The sequence below is a fragment of the Triturus cristatus genome, chromosome 6, assembly GCF_964204655.1.
Source record: "Triturus cristatus chromosome 6, aTriCri1.1, whole genome shotgun sequence".
Classification (NCBI taxonomy): domain Eukaryota; kingdom Metazoa; phylum Chordata; class Amphibia; order Caudata; family Salamandridae; genus Triturus; species Triturus cristatus.
The window spans coordinates 1,421,960,551-1,421,983,272 of record NC_140589.1 but is presented as its reverse complement, the minus strand read 5'-3'; positions in this window follow the sequence as shown (position 1 = coordinate 1,421,983,272).

Genomic DNA, 22,722 nt, shown 5'->3' with positions numbered 1-22,722 from the left:
GCCACTGCTTGCACCGTGACCTACCGGCACCGCCACGAGCACTGAATCACTTCGCACCGCAGCCCTGGTCTCACTGACGCCGCTGGACTACAATCACCAAGCCGCCGACTTCAACCGCGAGGAGTTTGATCTGTAACACGTGTGACTTCAAGGGCCCGATGACTCCTTTACTGACCTCTAGAACTGACACCTGTAGAAGCCGGCCCTTTGGAGCTTAACGAGAGGTTTCCAACACCCTACATTTCTAAAGGTACTGTTTTGTGGGTCTTCCCGACACCGTAACTGGCCCGCGATGCCACAGTCAGCCAGAACTGTTTGGATTTGTTGTTCACGATGCCGTGATAGCCCCAGATGGAGTTATCTACTTCAAGGAACTGTATTTCAAGTAAATTTTGATTGCTGAAGATTTCTGAGAACTGTATGGTGGATTTTTATCGTTTTTGGTCTTCTTTTGGATATATAAAGATATTGGATATTTTCTAAACTGGTGTGGTGTCCTTTTGTAGTGCTTTCACTGTATTACTGTTGGTTATGTGGAAATGCACTACGCTCTGCCTCTAAGATAAGCCTGACTGCTCATGCCAAGCTACCAAGGGGGTGACCAGGGGTTATTTTAGGAGTGTCACTCCCTTATCCTGACTAGAAAGAAGAGTCCCTACTTGGACAAAGGTGCAAACCCCTATCAACTATAGACCCTCATTTCTAACAGATGTCATCAAGAACATGAAGGAGGGGAGCTGTGTGACCCTCCTCCTGAGCCATATACTGCCCAGGGACCACCACCTCCCTGGGTCCGGCTTGTGCACAAGAAAGGAGGGAGGCTGTGCAGACTCCCTCATGAAGCCATACATGGCTCTGGGGACCAACAACCCCCAGGCTGGCTCATGCTATCTCCTGAGGTGCCCACCCTTAGCAGATAGCTGTTTGCTTTGCTGGGATGAAATTGTTAGGAAACTTGGCCCAGGTGTCAATGACTATGTTGGCAAACGGAAAAGGGGAGGCCGCAGCAGTGGTGATACGCCAATGCTTGAGGGATTTTACCCCTGCACAACACGAGTGTGAATTACCTAAAATCATCAAAGATACATATGCCGAATTAGGTAGAGATAATTTGGGACCTATAGCAACAAAACCTTAACCCAAGGGAGGTCCCAAAAATGATAACACCAAAAAAGCACCAGATTCTTCAAAAAAGAAATGGGATAATAAAAAACAAATGAATAGAGATGATAGATCCCAATCAAAGGGTGGGTGTCCTCAGCAGGAGCTCTTCAAAAGAAGGTACAACTTTAGGCATCGTGAGAACATTAGGAAACTTGACAGGTATCAGGATACTGATGCACATTCCTCTCATTCCTTTCAGGGTTCATCGTAAAACTCAAAGAGGGAAGGACTGTCAGAACAAAGTCTAGAGAGACGCAATGCGCTTCAGACTATAATATCAAAAAAGAAGATAAACAACAATTCAAAAAGAGGAGAGTGACAGGTTTTACAGTAAGAGATACCAAGGATACTGAGGACTCAACTTCTGATCGAGAAATGGGCTCTGACAATGTTAGGTAGAGCAGCAGAAGTAACCATAGCTCGCCAGAACCTGATGGAATTTCTGGTGACAGCGACGTTGAAGGAATATTTCAAAGTGGAGACACTGATACTAGGGTCAGTGTCCTACATCTGTTATAGGAAATAACACTCCAAATGGAGGGGGACAGACCCAGAAAAATTAATGGTCTCTTTTGGGAGAACCTGACTTATGGTTATAACATCCTTTTGGCTGAAAATGATTGGCAGCCTGAAATAGTTATGGATTGCCAAAAGATAGAAACAGTAATTCACCAGCTTTTTCTTGTTATATTTCATATAGGGACCCCCATATAGGTCCAGGTAACATCATAACCCTTCACCTATATTTTCTCCTATATTACATACATAACAGATTTGAGGGACTGACCTTTTACCCAGTTACAATACCATACACAGTACGTAGGGTTTTTCCCTGAACACTGGTCTCATAAATTATGCATGAGGATTCTTTGTTTCTTGGAATACCAGCAGGACCATCATCTACTGCATAGTAACTATGTATAAAGTTAATACCCGACATCATCCTAAGTCCGACACTGGCACAGCAAGGTAGAACCCCCTGGAGATACCTTAGGGTATATAAACATCACATCTTGCTGGGCTAGGGAGAGGAGATCACAACTTCCATGCCATCACACTGAAGCGAGACGCTGAGGTTCCTGCATTTAGACACTCCAGCTCACAGCTCCAGCTCACAGTGGTCTGAACTAAGCCTGGGCGAAGCACTACGCTACGCTCGCGTAGTTTGCGAAGTTCGCGCTACTTCGCACTACGCGAACTGCACGTAGCACAGTGCGAACACGCGTAGCATAGTGTTGCGTAGTGCTGCGGTCATTTTTTGCTTGCTCGCGGTCCTCAACGTCAAGTTGGCGACCGCGAGCAAGCAAAATGCCATCCCGGCGAGACTTTTTCCTTGTTCGCGATCAGCAACTTCAAGTTGGCGATCGCGAGCATGGAAAATAAACCTCCCGGCGAGATTCCCAACGCGAGGAAGTCAGGTTTCTCATTGCGAGTGGTCGCGTATGCTCGCGACCGCTCGCAATGAGAAACTACCAGTTCGCTTTGAGAAAGCTGACGCTCGAGTAAAAATCTACTCGAGCAGCAGAAAACTACAGCTCGCACTGTGCAAGATGCCATTTTCAATGATTGCACAGTGCCGGTTGCTTGTCCGCACTGTGCAATCATTGAAAACGACATCTGGCACAGTGCGAACAAGGTACTACGCAGTTCGCGAAGTGCTACGCGTAGCTCGCGTAGTGCGAACTTCACTTTGCGTTGCTTCGCGAAGTGCTACTTCGCGAACTACGCCCAGGCCTAGTCTGAACATCCCTCGCGAGGGTCCAACTTGAAACCAGAACAGGGTCCCGCAGTCTGACATCAGGTAATAGAGTTGGCTTTATTCTAGAGGGATTCTTGGCTTTACACCTCCTCATATGCTAGGTACACTTAGGTACATCTAGTTAGGGTATCATCCTAGGAGTACGCATTTTACTGCCATGTATTTTATGTATTCACCAACAATCTGCTTACTTTCTTAGTGTTGTTACATATTTATCTATGCTACTGTCTTCTGGTGATTTCAGTACACTTAATGTACACTATAATAACGACGGTTCAATAAATACTTACTGAAAAAGTCCCAACCACGTATTCTGTGTGTCTCTCTGAGAAAACGTGAGCACAAGTGACTGAGCGAAAAGTAAGTTACTGTTTCCACGATCCTGAAGGATCAGGGTTGTCATGTTCGATAGTTGCCAAGAACTATTCTCTCCTTAATAAGAGGAGGTGATAGTGGCATCACGAACTAGCTGGTACACAGGCCAACATACCTGCTGGGGGGTGTCTGGAATCAATCTGGACACCAGTCCCACAGTGTATGCTGTCTAAACGCGCAGATCCTATATAGGTCTTATAGGAACTAAACGACATGGCACCACCAACGTTGGTATTGGCACTTATTTAACCGTCAAATATGAGTAGTTCAGTCGTTCTATCTCAGGGACCCCCCTCACATTCCCCAGAGACGTCTGGAGTGGGAGGGAACAAAATCCGCCACAGCTGAGTTGGAAAATGCCTATGTATTAGCTGTTGGTTTATTCAAGCTTGAAGGATACATTGTTCCTAATTGTGCATAAACACCTTATCTCAGTTCCCTTGAAAAACGATTCTTACTAAAAACAATGTTGTTACAGGGAGACGCAGTAGTAGAACTACACTTCTCAGCCAAAGTAGAAGATGCAGATGCAATACATATTGCAGAAAATGTTAGAAATGCCGTCAACCTAAAACTAGTAGCATATGGTGTTACAGTTAGGGGTGGGCAAGTGACTTTCGTGATTGAGGCGCACGAATCACATAGAACAGAGGTATTCTATTAGTGGATTAAATTTCTGCAGGCAAATGCACAAACCAAAACATTTCACTACTATGTAGAAGATGAATACAGTCCATATGAGGACATTGAAATTCCACCCACTTACGAAGAACACCTCTACTGGTTTAAAGGCGCCCTCCCCCATACAATAAATAGAGTAAGACTGCTTGAAAAAGACGGAGCAACAAGGCCAGTTTTAGCTGCATACACATTATAGCATATGCAGTCATTTAATCTTTTATTGCATTTTACAATCTTCTTTTAGTTTTCCCATTCACATTTATGGGTGCAAGGATGATATGATTTTTTTCCTTTAATGTTTACTGTTTTTTGTAAAGAACTTTGTGGTGTATTTCTGCTGCATCAAGATGTGTGAGGGAAAGACGTATTAGACAAGTATGAGGCACAGCTTTGGAATTCGCTTCCGCTGGTTTTACGCAGCACTTCTAATTTGCTTCAGTTTAGGAAGAGCCTGAAGACTTGGCTTTTTAACCTTTAGGTTTTCTTTTCTCCTTTTTTGTCTTGTGGTCTGTTATTGGTCTGTTGTGTTATTTTACACTGAGCTGCATGTGGAAAGCGCCGGGACACTCTTTCTGAGTAGCCGTGCGCTATATAAACACAATATAACATAACATAACACCACATCTTGACATTGACACAATATCAGGAGGAGACTTTTACAGCATAAGGAATTAATAAGACTTTACGGAAACATGACACAGTTTGTGCTGAGAACATTCACACTTTAGCCAACACCGGCTATACAACCAGGACAAGTTCAAACTCCTAGAACAAATATTACACCACAGATACTGCACGCAGTAAAGGGTAAAATGCCCACAAAACGTCTGGATAGCACAAAAAAGTACACAGCTGGAGACAGTGTTTCCACACACTGGTCCTAAGGCACAGCATAGAATACTTACTATGTGCTTGCTAATGAGGGTTAGCTCCCTCAATAGAAGATTGAACTTCTTGGGGTACAGTTTTCGCTGCAATATATACCAGGACACATTGTACCCATCTTTAGCAGTAATACTAGATGTATTAAGACAAATACAGAACAAGTATGGAGCAGAGCCTGCTCTGAACGTAGGGTTGAAGTTGCCAACGTCTGATAGAGTTCACTCCATTACAACAGGAGACAGAACTACCTAAAATAATTCAAACTGCTTATGCAGAATTAGGTAGGGATAGTCTTGTAGCTAGACCTGTAAAACCTTAACTACTGGCAGGTTCAGATAAAGAACAGGCAAAGCAAGCACCGGTTTCTTCAGAGAAGAAATGGAACAGTAATAAACTACAAAAGAACAGATCTCACTCCAGGGGAAGGTCTCCTCAGCAGGAGCCCCCAGAAAGGAGATATAATCTTAGAAATAGAAATAACATTAAAAAACCTGACAGATATCAGGACACTGATACACGTTCCTCGTTCCTTTCAGGGTTCATCAAAAACTCAGAGAGGGAAAGACAGTCAGAACAAAGACAAGAAGTGTGTACAAAGTCCAGAGACATGCAACGCACTTCAGACTATGCTTCAAAGAAAGAAAGAAGAAAAACCTAAAGCAAACCCTCAATTTAAAAAAGAAGGTAGCAGGTCTCAAAGTTAGACATTCCCAGGATTCTGAGGACTCAGCTACTGAACGAGGAATAGTCTCTGACGATGCTAGACAGCGCAGCAGAGGTAACAATAGCTCGCCGGAACCTGATGGAATTTCTGGTGACAGCGGATTTGAGTGAATATATCACGGTGGAAACACCTGATACGAGGGTGAGTGTCCCACACAAGTTACATAAAATACCACTCCAGATGGAGGGGAACAAGCCCAGACATGTGAAAGGTCTCTTTTGGGAGAACCTGACTTCTGGCTATGACATCCTACTAGAAGAAAGAGATTGGCCGCCTACTATTGTTATGGAATGCCCAAAGAGAGAAACTCTGATTTTGCCAGCTTTTTCCAACCTAGTCCCCACACACCTAAGACATACATATTCACAGGAGTGGGCGGTAGCCCTTCCTCCAGCATCATACCGCAACCATCTTGGGTGGGAAGGAAAATCTCCCCACCACGTAATTCCAATAAAAACAAACTCAAGTCCACAAAGACAATATTCAATAAAGCAGGAAGCTAAAAAACAGGTCAGGGAGGTCTTAGGGCAACTTAAATACCAAGGTGTAAATGAACCATGCACCTTATCAAAGAATAATCCTTTATTCCCCGTAATAAAACACATTCATATTGTCTAGTTACAGATTATAGACACTTAAACTCATGCACAAAAACATTTGCAGTCCAGAATGCACACAGTGCCGCACTAATGAATAACAATGTGTGGAAAAAATACAAAACACTGGATAGCTCAAATTGATTTTTCTGCCAAAACATAGCACCTGAAAGCAGGTATTTGACAGCCTTCTCAGCACTAGGGTCACAGGCAATTTTGGTGACTCCCCCAGGGGTAAAAGAACAGCTTGTCGTTATTCTCAAGATGGGTAACAGAGTTATTACAGAATTTGGATGAAGAAGCATTATCTTATGTAGATGATATTTATCTAACGGATGATAACCTGGATGAACAATTGACCAGGGTGAGCACAATTGTTTTGGGTTTTGCCTCAGAGGGCTACAAATTTAACTTAAAAAAATCAAAGATAGCCCACCTCAATGTCCTATTTCTGGGATATGAGCTTTCAAGTGAAGACAAGAGCCTGGCAGCCCACTTTTTAGAAAAGTGTGCATTGCTCCAACCTCCAAAATCATTACAAAAATGTACAGTCCATACTGGGATTCCTCAATTTTGGCAGAACATACATTTTGTATTACGCAGAGGGAGTAAAACCTTTTTACTACCTAGTAGAACCAGACATTTCAGTCAGGCAATGGGTGCCATAACACACAAATATACTACGTTCCCTACAGACTGATATGATATCATCAAAGCACTTACAAACAAGCGTAAACGTATGCAACCTTTTGATCTGCGTAGGTGAAACAATATCAATTGCATATAAATCGCATTTGTACACTAACGCTGAAATGCGTTTTGCTCCTACAAAACAAATTCTGGCAGCATTACAGGCTGCTGTACTGAGAGAAAGAGCACTGGCTCAAGGGAAACAAATAATTGTCGTGACCTCAGTACTGACCATAGAGGCTGCCATAAAGGCAAATTTCCCAAATGCGAAAGCATTACATCCAATATGGATACAATGGCCTAATTCTCTCACTGCAACAGATGTTGAATATAGATATGACCCTAGTCTAAAAACACAAGCATTCCTGCACGACGTACAAGAATCTCCTCTACCAAATGAAATAATGCCTCTAGATTGGTATGAATACATTATTTACACCAATGGATCTGCTCAACCGGCCATAGGGAGTGAGTAACAATACAGTGCAGCATGCGCTATTGTAAAAGGTAGGATGCAGGATGGCAAGTTCCATCCAAGCTGTACAAAAACGCAGTGTCTCAGAGACTTCACGGCTCAGTTGGCAGAATTAAAAGCACTATTACTGGCACTAATAAATACGGATCCCGAATTCCTCACACTAATAGTGTGTGATTCCTTTTACTGTGTCCAGTCGTACAATGAATACCTCCACTATTGGGGACAAAATGGGTTCAGAGATTCGAAAGGTGGCACAATTAAACATAGAAAACTATGGGAACAGGTAGCTGAGTTGAAGACTGAACTACCAAGAGCTCACGTGATACACACGCTAAGTCATCAACGTGATGGCGTTCAAGTTGAAGGAAATGAATTGGCTGATGAAGCCGCGAAGGGGGCAGTATGCACTAAGTCCGTAGCTGCAATCATCTGTTCAAAATCTATGGTAGACGGTAGCACAACCATGGCTGTGATTGCTTCGCGCAATAACAACAAAGCACTACCGAAAATTTTTCCACTCAAGTACTCCTACAAGTAAGATGCAAACAACGTTACATTTGCTCAGATTCCAGGAGTGGGGGATAGAGTAATGCCAAACATGGATTGCAGGTTCGATTTAATTTTGGCTGCACACGAGGGTCTGGGTTCTGCACACGCAGGAGTTACAGTGACAGTTTATTTACTGAAACAATGCTATTGGTGGCCAGGGTTAAGAAAGCAGACCAAAGAATTCATCTCAAAGTGCGATATCAGTCAACAGATAAAAGGGCCCACCGTAGCACGTCGAGCCCAGACACCATTATTAATATCAGACAGACTACTCTTATGTATTTACCTGGACCACTGCGGCCCCTTACAAACTGATGGGGCTTACAAGTATATCTTGGTTGCAGTCGATTCCTGTTCAAGATTCTTATGGGTATGGCCTCAGCGCTCGGCTGATGCCCAAACTATTAAAAAAGATTTGTGAGTCTTCATAGGGACATATGCAGTTGGCACACTACATTCTGACCGTGGCCCCATGTTCAGCTCTAGGGAGTACAAGGAAGCCATGGGAAGTTTCGGTGTAGCATTGCACTACGCCTCTCCGTGCCATCCCGAGGGAAATTCGGTTGTAGAGAGGGAAAACTGGGACTTAAAGCAATCTTTAACAGCTAGGGTATTAGGCTTGGGTGATAGTTGGGTCAATCACCTATATAGGGTCCAGCGGGCCCTTAATAACCAGCCAAGAAGCTCTCCGGGAGGTGCAATTCCATAAGAGGTCCTGTTTGGGACAAGAATGTGGGTACCTGATCTCGATTGGGAAGGCACAGTGGTGGATGAAACACCATTTGACATCAATAAACGTTTTGCTTTTTTACAGGATCTGAATGAATCCAGAGCCTCCTTAAGTAACATAGAGACAAAGAAAGCCGCCACTAGGGAAGTCAAATCAGCTACGGCAAGACCTGCCTGGATCCCTAAAGTTGGGGATCTAGTCAGAGAAAATATTGTGGACAAGAAAGAATTCGGGCCATCCTACCAAAAGCCGTTAAAGGATCAAAAACTTTACTTCTACCGCCTCTTGCCGGAAAAGAAAGGAGATTTGTCTCAATCAATCTGATCAAACCATAATATGTGGCTGATACTGAATAGTAGGCCTCATGGGCTGCAGAGCAGCCAACATCCTCCTCTCCCTACAATACAGGAAGTTCAAACAGAAAGATTCATAACATTTGAAAAGTCACCTTCACACAACAACAGGATCAACAACAACGCAATGGGACTAGACACAAACTTTGCACATCAAAATGAAAGACACATTTTAATTTAAGCTAATAAAGATGTCTACGTCAACATGCCTCAACAAAAGCAAGAACAATCTACAAGTTCAACAAAATCTGCTGTTCTTCCAAAGACAGATCAAACTGCATTTGGCTATTTCATTGACTTCGACACCTTTTCATTGGATCCAAGTGAACCTGAAACAACCCAGCCCAAATTTCTCACAAACCACGGATCAAAGACTTTTTAAACTTTCTTAGGAAAGCTTATTTAGTATCACCTTGGCTAGAACTTTGAGTAATCACCAGTATATATTTTTTCTTTTTTGGATAGGATTAGTAACTGTTTTTCACTAACTCATCAATGGAACTTATCTTCAACAGAGCTCTGCACCGTCAAAAGTAAACTTAATTTTAGAACCTCATGTTTCATCTCACTGTGAACAAAGAGACTTGTCCATTGTGAACATTTCAGCAGTTCCTATACTGGATGGTATAGTATGGCACAAAGTAAATTATGATATATTTGGACCGACCGAACTTTTAAAGATTCCACATTTGTTTAAAATTTCATTGAACTATATCATTACCTCTAGTACATTTTCTGATGATTGGGATTTTGAAACTGTTAATAATTTGTTGTCTGATTTAGAATATTCTGCCGCATTTTCTAGCAATGAAATGTTAGAAGACACATCAAATTTCAACAAAATTTATTGTTACCATCATTTTGGTCATCATTTCTTGCATAAATCTAGAATACCTAGAAATGTTTTCACGTAAAACCAGTGGGATCATTGCCCCACACCACCGAAAAGTAGTTAAAAAACATTTGCACAAAGGTTTTCATATTTTTCAGGATTTAACATTTCTGACCCGACCTCATAGTATTATAAGGTTGCAAGTATAGCTGCACAGAAAAATATGTTAACCAACGCCAAACAGATTTATTCTGCTTCCTTTCTTACCCAGCTGTCTGAACACGGTTTCAACTTTTGGATGGACACTGTAGATTTCAAATCAGTCTGGGGTTCTAGAGACTGGCAAGTCCAGGGAACAGAAGCACTATTTAGAGCATGCCTCATTCCACAACAGATGATATTTCTGAATGACACTGTGCAACAGACTTCCTATCTTGGACTAGTCAAGAATAAGGACATGAACAGACCCAAAATTTCAACACCTTTAAACACCAAGGGGAATTTTACTGCAGAAAGAGGGGCTACAATGGAAGACATAACACGATACAATAGATCTGACCCCAATTGGAAGGGATGGTTGGTTTGGCCAACAGACACAAACAGATGTCAGAAAAGATTCAGGGGTACAAAGGAAGGGTTTTGTATCTGTAGGCCAGACCCACGATATGTACAACGAGAACATCCGGCGGTGGTGACATCATATAGTGTTGGTAAGTTACGCCTCGATTGGCTAAAGACCTCAACACTTCCCCAGGTGAAGCAACACTTGTCCCCACTCACAGAGGATGTGGACCTACGGAATTTTTTATTAGGTCCCAGGAATCCACGTCAGAAGCTTTTTTTGTATGGTGTCTATAATGAAATCTGGAAAATCTCTCAACAAGAAGCTGCAGAGAGAATAAGACAAATAGATAGAGTTAACCTAGAAATGGCGTTAGCCAAAGTTGACAATGGCATGACTACATTAACATTCAGGATATATTCTCTGGGCAACATTGTATCATCTGTTATCAATGTAATAGAGTAGAATCTGTCCATATTATATCAAGGACAGTCACAGTTACGTTCTATTATTTCGCTAAGCTGGACGCTGCTGTCGTTGCGCGCTGGTTATGTGCCTTGGCGTTTTATCAACAGTACGTCATTATTTTCTGCATATATTCTAACAGAAAAACAGATGAAAACGGCACAGAGGGGAGCAAAGTATACAATGCTACATATTGAGAAGCTGGATAGGTTACCCTTTACTGTTGCTGAGTCACCGCCCACAGAATGGTTAGTCCACGGCCATATTACATTACCAGTTGCAACTTTCTAGTTTCAGTATTGCCTAGGAACAGCAACAGGCAGGCAGATATGAAAAAATGGGTAAGGAGCTCATCAGGGAATCCTTGGATTAACCATACAGATTTTGATGCAGGAGTGGGGATCTGGAAGTGTTTCTAAGCCGTACTAACTGCAAGAACGCTTTAAGTGGCTCTCTCATATGCCTGAACATTATGCTCCACGGGGCTTGTAATGGGTCTGTGGCAAACCTGTCCTGTCACTTGAAAGGTAATCCCGGCAGCCGTAATTAATCCGGTATTCAGGCTTCTCTCGAATGGGCGTTACTTGATACTGAACGATCAAAGTTGTTGTGGGATGCTTGTGGGTATCGCATATCTAGTCACTGTGAGCTCCAGGGTTACTTACTGTATGCAAGTATTGTTTCGCCCAATACATAAGGTCAGGGAGGCGCCGTTATGGCCTTCGCTAAATGTTTCTTTTATATGGTTTGATACTCTGAGCAGAATGAAAGCCATGCTTGTAAAGCGAAATGAGCTCTTAACCTCCACCCGGGAGATTTTTGATCTCCAGACTGCAAGGTCCTCGGCAGAGATACAGGCACTTATACAGGTATTGTGCACCTATTTAAGACCTTAGGTTCAGGGACGTTAAGCACCTTTCAGACGGTCCTTGGAGTTATACCAAACTTTATTCACTCCGTCTATGGAAGCATTTTTGGAGGGCTTTCGCTTATCCTGTTCGTAATAGCAGGAATCCTGATTGTTACCTTTGTGCTATGCAATGGACACCCCAGCTACCAAAGAGATAGCAACAGCACTCTTGGAGCGCAAATACTGTGAACGCATGGTACAACATCTGGGCCCACCTCGCCTACGGGAACTGAGCACCTCTTGGTTCCTGTCATTTTGACCAGTCTGGATGGACTGTGTCCTACCTATTCTCCGATGCCTGTCCTGCGGAGAAGAATGCGTGTTGGACCTCTGACTGACACTCCCATCGGTTGCACCACCAGGCATTGATGCTTCACTGGACCCGATAATGGCCCATTACCTGCATTGTCCTCAGCGTATTTCTATGCTGTTGGCAGCATTCTTAGAGCCTATACCCCAAAAAATGTTTTCAAAAAGGGGTCCTAGGGAAACTGTATTTAAAGACCAGGCAGTGTCCAATCCCCAATATACAACTGAAACAACAAAACAGAACTACCGGTCTATGAACGTCAAGACAAAGAAAGACAAAAACACGTGATTTCGAAGTCTGTGCAAACCCACACTCACTAAGACAAAATGAATCCCATCAGCCCACCACAATGCGGAGCATCGTCATCTAGGAGTACTTGTAAATTGAATGACTGGTGTAGCCCACACCTATATAGGGGGACAGCCACACTTCAGTCAATCATAGTTATTACTCCAACCATGGTTATATTGTAATCAGTGGTGCTGATGATTTGCAGTGCAAGAGATTTTTTATAGAGAAAAAGTGCAATCAAGTTAAAATTGACTACTAAGACACAAACATCTTTAATGCACACTATCTTAGTGTCAAGATTAAAACCAAATACTGATAGTTTGAAAAAATAACTATCTAAAGCAATAGAGAGACAGGTCTACATGTTTCAGCCATAAAGGTGTCACTAACCAGGCTTTCTTCAGGACCAGATAGAAATTACGCTACTGCAAATACTGTAAAAAACTGTGCAAAAAATATATTAAACATTGAAATGATTAATACGATACATCCTACCAGTGAATATGACTCAAGGTTGAGTATTCATATGATTTATCACCCGAGGTGTAATTTCTTTCCTACAAAATAAGTGTGAGACTAGTTAGCGCAAACTCCAATACACAGTGTGCAAATCAATCACAATCTTGACAAACATACTATCGAAACCTCGACAGAAACTTGCCCCTAGGGGTGGTAAGAAAATGAAATGTTGCATTAATAATAAATAATTGAAAAAGGTAATTTACACTCACCCAGCTTTATGTGGGGGTACGCCTCACCTCACTTGGCGTCTGCTCAGTGGATGAGGCCCCGCTCTGTAACGTGGGTAGATACAATAATGTAACTAAAGAAAATCATATGTCAAAATAAGGTAAAATTGCAAGGCTCAGTTCCAAAGTGCCAAAACAACTGTAGAGTCACAGCAGAGGTGCTGGTCAAATCAATCTGCTAAACACAAGTTTTGTCACGAGTCTTAAACACATGAACCTAAAACTGTCACATACCTGTCCGTCGGTACCTCACGCTGTAACTGAGCCGAAGGGGAGGTAACTCGACGTACAGACGGTGACTCCTTATATACGGTCATTGATTAGTGAAAAAGTTGAAACAAATTTCATCTGTGACATTCGTGAAATAGCCAATCCGATGGTCTAAAGCGTTCACGGTATGCCAAACAGAGGAAATAGACGCTACTTCCTGAATATGTGAGCGCATGCGCATAAGCTCACAGTGAACTACAAACTGGATGGGAATGGTAGTTCTACAAAAATAGGACGACTTAGCTCCCGGCAAAGTGGTGTCAACATTGGCCATAATATGCCAAAAAACCACAACAATGCCTCGACCAGTTGGTTTACCTAAAACCTAAAGAACAGCATGAGGACGAGGTGCCCTGGGACGCAATATTATACTTATAACATCTGCGCATGCGCGCTGCTATGAAAATATATTACAGACCCATCGGGACTTGTAATTCATCAGACTTAGTATGAGTAATGTCTGGTAACACTATAGTGCAATAGTGATCCAGCGTTGTAAGCCGTATGGAAACCTACAACTAAGTTTTAATTCACAACGCTGCCAGGCAATTCAAAGGATCAAATATATATATATATATAACACTTTGTTGATAAACAGTGAATGGGCAGTGGTAATTTGGAATCTCGCTCTAACCAAGATAGATTTTAGATTTAACAAAAGATTATTTGTTTTTGTTGGTAGTGTGGTAATACAGGTAATACCCTTACCCAAATTCTGATATACGCCAAAAGATGGAGTGTACTGCCAAAGCAATGTCTTAATCACATTGTATCCTCATATTCCTATTGTTAAATTTTATCCTTTAACCAATCCAGGGATAGACTGGAAAAGAAAGAAATATGAGAATAGTCTGCGACCAACCACATGTATTACAATGAAAGTAAACAGTAAAAAAGCAGTGGTGATTCTCTCCTGCATGAAGATGCCAGTCATCTATATCCGAAAAAATGGATTCAAAGGTTGTCCATGGGATCTCATCATTGAGTCCCTGGCTATCACATTTAAGTTTATATATCCATTTTTGTTCTTTAACAAAAAGAAACCTTGTGATGTCACTGACATGAGGTGGAATAAAAGGTCGCTCAAGCACTATCCACTTCATATCTTCTGCCTTATGTTTAAGGTGAGAAAGTGGTTAGTGAGACGTGTTGATAGTTTGTTACATCTAATCGTTCTTTTATGTTCGCTGATTCTTAGCTTCACCTTTCGTGTGGTCATGCAATATACCTTAAGGAGCAAGGGCAAGTAATCATGTAAATAACCTTGTCAGAGTTGCAATTCGTATGGGCCTTGAGAATCCAAGGATTCCCCATGCCAATATCCACTAGCTCTGTCTTCTGCGTTTGAGGGCATTCATTGCAAGAGCCACATGGATAGTGACCACGGACCGCAGGAAGGTCCCATAAAGTGTTCGATGCCTCGCGAGTGTGGAGCCTGGGCCTAGTATGGACCAGGCTATCTCGCAGGCTAATGCCCTTCTTGAATGAAAACAAGGGGGTCGGAATCATGTCAGTTGCTACATTTAGAATTTCCGATGTCTACGTACCAGTTCCTGTACTTGATTAGACAGCACACTAAATGTGTTGACAAAAGTCAACCTTTCTAGGGATGCTTTCACAGCTGGGCCATCAAGCAAGGCATCACAAATATTGTTCGCAGCCCTCTTCCATGCTTGTCGCACCAGGTGTTTCGGGTAATCACGGTTCTGGAGTTGAACTGAAAGTGCCTTGGCATGTTTCTCAAAATGTGCTTTTTCTGAACAGTTTCTACGAAGTCCTAGGAACTGCCCTACAGGCAGATGTTGGCGTAATGACTTTGGGTGATGGCTCCCAAACGTTAGCAAAGAATTTTTCTCCAAAGGCTTCCTATAGAGTTCACTCCCCAGCTTACCAAATAATGGAAAGATAAGGATATCCAAAAATGGTAGTTGTATTCTACTGTATGCTACTGTGAATTTTAGAAACTGATTCCTGCTATTTAGCCAGGCATGAAATTCCAAAACTTTGGCAATGGAACCTCGCCACACGACCAATATGTCATCTATATATCTCTTCCACAGCACCACCTGATGGAAAAATGGGTTGCTGTGGTTGAGAACATTTTCCTGCTCAAACAAATGGACGTAGAGGTTGGCCAGACTAGGCGCAAAAATGCTGCCCATAGATGTTGCGGAGATTTGCAAAAAGATCATATCCTCGAATCTCAAAAAATTCTCCGTCATAGCCAATCTCGCACATTTCATTATAAAATGAACCGGAGTTATGCTGTTCAAGTCTCTAGTATCCAAAAGGATCCTTACTGCTTCCAAAGTTTCTCCTTGGGGAATACAGGTATAAAGTGACTCGACATCAAAACTGATCAGTAGGTCAGTAGTGGCATCAAAATCAACCCCAGGCAATAGCCTGAGGACGTCAGTGGTATCCTGAAGGTAGGTGGGCATTTCTTTCACGAGTGGCCTCAGAAAGTAATCAACAAATGTTGATAATGGTTCTAGTAAAGATCCAATGCCTGAAATAATCGGGCGACCAAGTGGTGGTCTCTGTGCTTCATGAATTTTAGGTAGGCAATAAAAAGAGGGCATGACCGGATGAATGGTGATCATATATTGTTCTTCTAGTGGGGTGATCCAACCTTCCATTCTCGCTTCAGCTACGAAAAGGCTTATCTCAGCAGCTAATCTAGGTGTAGGATCTGTTGTTAAAAGTCGATATGACTTAATATCATTTAGCTGTCGCAGACATTCGTCGCGATATGTGTCAGTGTCTAAGATCACCGTTGCTCCCCCTTTATCAGGGGGTTGGATTGTTATTGAGCTATCTTTGACCAAAGTGTTCACAGCTGCCTTTTCTTTATTAGATAGATTTTGGTAACTTTGGTGTCTTGAGTCACAAAGAGCCATCACATCATGAGTGACTGCTTTCTCAAAGACTGCTACCTGGGAAGGTACCTGATGGATTAGAGGGGTAAATGTGGATGGACTTATCAAGCCAGTGTTAACCACACGTGTCTCTGTAGAAGTGTCACCACCTTCTTTGAGTTTGAAGAAGAAATGGAGACGTATCTTACGGAATAACTTTTCGAGTTCACATCTCAGTTGGAAGGGATCTCCTCGGTTAGTTGGGACAAAACCTAAACCCTTGTTAAGTACCAGATTCTCATCTTCCGTCAGTGTGCGCGAACTCAGATTAACTATTAAGTCATCCCGTCCGTGCTCGTGCCTGGTTGTTGTGATTGCCCTCTCCTGCTGCGGGTATTGGGAAACAAGGGTTCCGTGTCCCAATGAACTTGGGGCTGTGCTCTTCTTCTGCCTCGATTTCGTCCCCGGCCCTGGCCTAAAAAAGACTGGTTACCAAAAAATTGCAGATGTGGTGGAAACTGAAGCATTTGTTGAGGGAAAGGTTGATGTTGGTAGCCCCATGTTACTGGAGGCCACCACTGCCCTTGGTTGTGATATAGACCCTGTGTTCCCTGCCTCCGATTCATCCTATTCTGTTGTCCTTTACCTCTGTTGTGGGACATACTAGAGCTGGATGTATCGGAGTCGCTAGAATCTTGGTCGGACCCTGAGGTGGAGTAATTGGAGCCGTACCGTTTACCTTTCCTGTTACATTCAGGTGCTATGTAAGTCTCAGTAGTGTAAGGGTAGACTTTAACTAGGGAGGACCGTGCCAGGTCTTTTTTAAATTTCTCAATTTTGGTCAAGAGGATGTTCTCTTTGTATTCTTTATTAGATTTATTGGTCTCATCAGAATTCTTTTAATAGAGGGTGTTAGAAATATTAGTTTTGATTTGCCCCTCCAGAACCTGGATCTCAATAAGAATAGCATCTGCCACCCTTTTGGCAGTGCTTATAATCAAGATGAGCCAATTGCGTACATCTCCACGAGATAAGTGACCAACCTCGTAAGAAATTTGTATCAGTCAAAAAAAGCATGGGAGCGTTTGTGACAATTAAGCCTGTCGGTGCACACTTGCTGCGTAAATATTCGGCCATCACTAATCCATGTATAATAGTACGAGAGTGTTTTTTTTTCAAGTTCAACAAAGTCAACCAGTCGTCTTGTGTGTGTTTAGTAATCTCGGGTGAAGCATCCAAAATGCTCGGGTTCTCTGTCAATATGGAATGTAGAACCTCATCATCAAAGGCGAGGCCTGCAAAATCAGCCATGGTCAGAAGACAAAACAATTCAACAAGGTGAGCGAAATGTGAAACTCCGCACGTTCACGAGTTATCACCAATTATAAGTCCCGATGGGTCTGTAATGTATTTTCATAGCAGCGCACATGCGCAGATGTTATAAGTACAATATTGCATCCCAGGGCACCTTGTCCTCATGCTGTTCTTTAGGTTTTAGGTAAACCAACTGGTCGAGGCATTGTTGTGGTTTTTTGGCATATTATGGCCAATGTTGACACCACTTTGCCGGGAGTTTCCTCGTCCTATTTTTGTAGAACTACCATTCCCATCCAGTTTGTAGTTCACTGTGAGCTTATGCGCATGCGCTCACATATTCAGGAAGTAGCGTCTATTTCCTCTGTTTGGCATACTGTAAACGCTTTAGACCATCGGATTGGCTATTTCAAGAATGTCACAGGTGAAATTTGTTTCAACTTTCTATCTAATCAATGACCGTATATAAGGAGTCACCGTCTGTACGTCGAGTTACCTTCCCTTCGGCTCAGTTACAGCGTGAGGTAACGACCGACAGGTAGGTGACAGTTTTAGGTTCATGTGTTTAAGACTCGTGACAAAACTTGTGCTTAGCAGATTGATTTGACCAGCACCTCTGCTGTGACTCTGCAGTTGTTTTACAACAAACAAATGATGGACAGAATGCTGACAATGCAGACATTCTCCCCCAGTCAAGAGATCTGGGTTAAATCCATCGTTCTTTTGCCCACTACACCACCCCAGTTTAGACATGGCCATATGCAAATCAGTCTTGACCCTGTGCCTCATGGGAACAGTCCAGCCCGAACTGCCAAGCCATGTCTTCCCTGGACCGGAATCAAGCATCCTAGGACCGGTTTCTGGCTATCAGCCGTCATCAGCCATGATAGCTTGACTCCAGTGGCGTAGTGAGCACGGGTCCCACGTCTGGGAATACCCATCCCACTTAGGGCGAAAAGCATTACAACAAACAAATGATGGACGGAATGCTGACAATGCAGACATTCTCCCCCAGTCAAGAGATCTGGGTTAAATCCATCGTTCTTTTGCCCACTACACCACCCCAGTTTAGACATGGCCATATGCAAATCAGTCTTGACCCTGTGCCTCATGGGAACAGTCCAGCCCGAACTGCCAAGCCATGTCTTCCCTGGACCGGAATCAAGCATCCTAGGACTGGTTTCTGGCTATCAGCCGTCATCAGCCAGGATAGCTTGACTCCAGTGGCGTAGTGAGCACAGGTCCCACGTCTGGGAATACCCATCCCACTTAGGGCGAAAAGCATTACAACAATCAAATGATGGACGGAATGCTGACAATGCAGACATTCTCCCCCAGTCAAGAGATCTGGGTTAAATCCATCGTTCTTTTGCCCACTACACCACCCCAGTTTAGACATGGCCATATGCAAATCAGTCTTGACCCTGTGCCTCATGGGAACAGTCCAGCCCGAACTGCCAAGCCATGTCTTCCCTGGACCGGAATCAAGCATCCTAGGACCGGTTTCTGGCTATCAGCCGTCATCAGCCAGGATAGCTTGACTCCAGTGGCGTAGTGAGCACGGGTCCCACGTCTGGGAATACCCATCCCACTTAGGGCGAAAAGCATTACAACAAACAAATGATGGACGGAATGCTGACAATGCAGACATTCTCCCCCAGTCAAGAGATCTGGGTTAAATCCACCGTCTTTTGCCCACTACACCACCCCAGTTTAGACATGGCCATATGCAACTCAGTCTTGACCCTGTGCCTCATGGGAACAGTCCAGCCCGAACTGCCAAGCCATGGAGTCAAGCTATCCTGGCTGATGACGGCTGATAGCCAGAAACCGGTCCTAGGATGCTTGATTCCGGTCCAGGGAAGACATGGCTTGGCAGTTCGGGCTGGACTGTTCCCATGAGGCACAGGGTCAAGACTGATTTGCATATGGCCATGTCTAAACTGGGGTGGTGTAGTGGGCAAAATAACGATGGATTTAACCCAGATCTCTTGACCGGGGGAGAATGTATGCATTGCCAGCATTTCGTCCATCATTTGTTTGTTGTAACGCTTTTTGCCCTAAGTGGAATGGGTATTCCCAGACGTGGGACCCGTGCTCACTACGCCACTGGAGTCAAGCTATCCTGGCTGATGACGGCTGATAGCCAGAAACCGGTCCTAGGATGCTTGATTCCGGTCCAGGGAAGACATGGCTTGGCAGTTCGGGCTGGACTGTTCCCATGAGGCACAGGGTCAAGACTGATTTGGATATGGCCATGTCTAAACTGGGGTGGTGTAGTGGGCAAAAGAACGATGGATTTAACCCAGATCTCTTGACTGGGGGAGAATGTATGCATTGTCAGCATTCCGTCCATCATTTGCTTGTTGTAACGCTTTTCGCCCTAAGTGGGATGGGTATTCCCAGACGTGGGACCCGTGCTCACTACGCCACTGGAGTCAAGCTATCCTGGCTGATGACGGCTGATAGCCAGAAACCGGTCCTAGGATGCTTGATTCCGGTCCAGGGAAGACATGGCTTGGCAGTTCGGGCTGGACTGTTCCCATGAGGCACAGGGTCAAGACTGATTTGCATATGGCCATGTCTAAACTGGGGTGGTGTAGTGGGCAAAAGAACGATGGATTTAACCCAGATCTCTTGACTGGGGGAGAATGTATGCATTGTCAGCATTCCGTCCATCATTTGTTTGTTGTAACGCTTTTTGCCCTAAGTGGGATGGGTATTCCCAGACGTGGGACCCGTGCTCACTACGCCACTGGAGTCAAGCTATCCTGGCTGATGACGGCTGATAGCCAGAAACCGGTCCTAGGATGCTTGATTCCGGTCCAGGGAAGACATGGCTTGGCAGTTCGGGCTGGACTGTTCCCATGAGGCACAGGGTCAAGACTGATTTGCATATGGCCATGTCTAAACTGGGGTGGTGTAGTGGGCAAAAGAACGATGGATTTAAACCAGATCTCTTGACTGAGGGAGAATGTCTGCATTGTCAGCATTCCGTCCATCATTTGTTTGTTGTAACGCTTTTCGCCCTAAGTGGGATGGGTATTCCCAGACGTGGGACCCGTGCTCACTACGCCACTGGAGTCAAGCTATCCTGGCTGATGACGGCTGATAGCCAGAAACCGGTCCTAGGATGCTTGATTCCGGTCCAGGGAAGACATGGCTTGGCAGTTCGGGCTGGACTGTTCCCATGAGGCACAGGGTCAAGAATGATTTGCATATGGCCATGTCTAAACTGGGGTGGTGTAGTGGGCAAAAGAACGATGGATTTAACCCAGATCTCTTGACTGGGGGAGAATGTATGCATTGTCAGCATTCCGTCCATCATTTCTTTGTTGTAACGCTTTTCGCCCTAAGTGGGATGGGTATTCCCAGACGTGGGACCTGTCCTCACTACGCCACTGGAGTCAAGCTATCCTGGCTGATGACGGCTGATAGCCAGAAACCGGTCCTAGGATGCTTGATTCCGATCCAGGGAAGACATGGCTTGGCAGTTCGGGCTGGACTGTTCCCATGAGGCACAGGGTCAAGACTGATTTGCATATGTCCATGTCTAAACTGGGGTGGTGTAGTGGGCAAAAGAACGATGGATTTAACCCAGATCTCTTGACTGGGGGAGAATGTATGCATTGTCAGCATTCCGTCCATCATTTGTTTGTTGTAACGCTTTTCGCCCTAAGTGGGATGGGTATTCCCAGACGTGGGACCCGTGCTCACTACGCCACTGGAGTCAAGCTATCCTGGCTGATGACGGCTGATAGCCAGAAACCGGTCCTAGGATGCTTGATTCCGGTCCAGGGAAGACATGGCTTGGCAGTTTGGGCTGGACTGTTCCCATGAGGCACAGGGTCAAGACTGATTTGCATATGGCCATGTCTAAACTGGGGTGGTGTAGTGGGCAAAAGAACGATGGATTTAACCCAGATCTCTTGACTGGGGGAGAATGTATGCATTGTCAGCATTCCGTCCATCATTTGTTTGTTGTAACGCTTTTCGCCCTAAGTGGGATGGGTATTCCCAGACGTGGGACACGTGCTCACTACGCCACTGGAGTCAAGCTATCCTGGCTGATGACGGCTGATAGCCAGAAACCGGTCCTAGGATGCTTGATTCCGGTCCAGGGAAGACATGGCTTGGCAGTTCGGGCTGGACTGTTCCCATGAGGCACAGGATCAAGACTGATTTGCATATGGCCATGTCTAAACTGGGGTGGTGTAGTGGGCAAAAGAACGATGGATTTAACCCAGATCTCTTGACTGGGGGAGAATGTATGCATTGTCAGCATTCCGTCCATCATTTGTTTGTTGTAACGCTTTTCGCCCTAAGTGGGATGGGTATTCCCAGACGTGGGACCCGTGCTCACTATGCCACTGAAGTCAAGCTATCCTGGCTGATGACGGCTGATAGTCAGAAACCGGTCCTAGGACGCTTGATTCCGGTCCAGGGAAGACATGGCTTAGTAGTTCGGGCTGGACTGTTCCCATGAGGCACAGGGTCAAGACTGATTTGCATATGGCCATGTCTAAACTGGGGTGGTGTAGTGGGCAAAAGAACGATGGATTTAACCCAGATCTCTTGACTGGGGGAGAATGTCTGCATTGTCAGCATTCCGTCCATCATTTGTTTGTTGTAACGCTTTTCGCCCTAAGTGGGATGGGTATTCCCAGACGTGGGACCCGTGCTCACTACGCCACTGGAGTCAAGCTATCCTGTCTGATGACGGCTGATAGCCAGAAACCGGTCCTAGGATGCTTGATTCCGGTCCAGGGAAGACATGGCTTGGCAGTTCGGGCTGGACTGTTCCCATGAGGCACAGGGTCAAGACTGATTTGCATATGGCCATGTCTAAACTGGGGTGGTGTAGTGGGCAAAAGAACGATGGATTTAACCCAGATCTCTTGACTGGGGGAGAATGTATGCATTGTCAGCATTCCGTCCATCATTTGGTTGTTGTAACGATCTGCAGTTGTTTTGGCACTTTGGAACTGAGCCTTGCAGTTTTACCTTATTTTGACATATGATTTTCTTTAGTTACAACGTTGTAGGACTAGTATTATAAATGTATGTCCTGTAGCGAATTTAACTTAAGGAACGTATCTAAGCATTTTATCGTTCCCTTCTCCACCATGCTTCCTTGACATCAATTTACATGTGTGGTCTCTTTTTATGTTATTTCA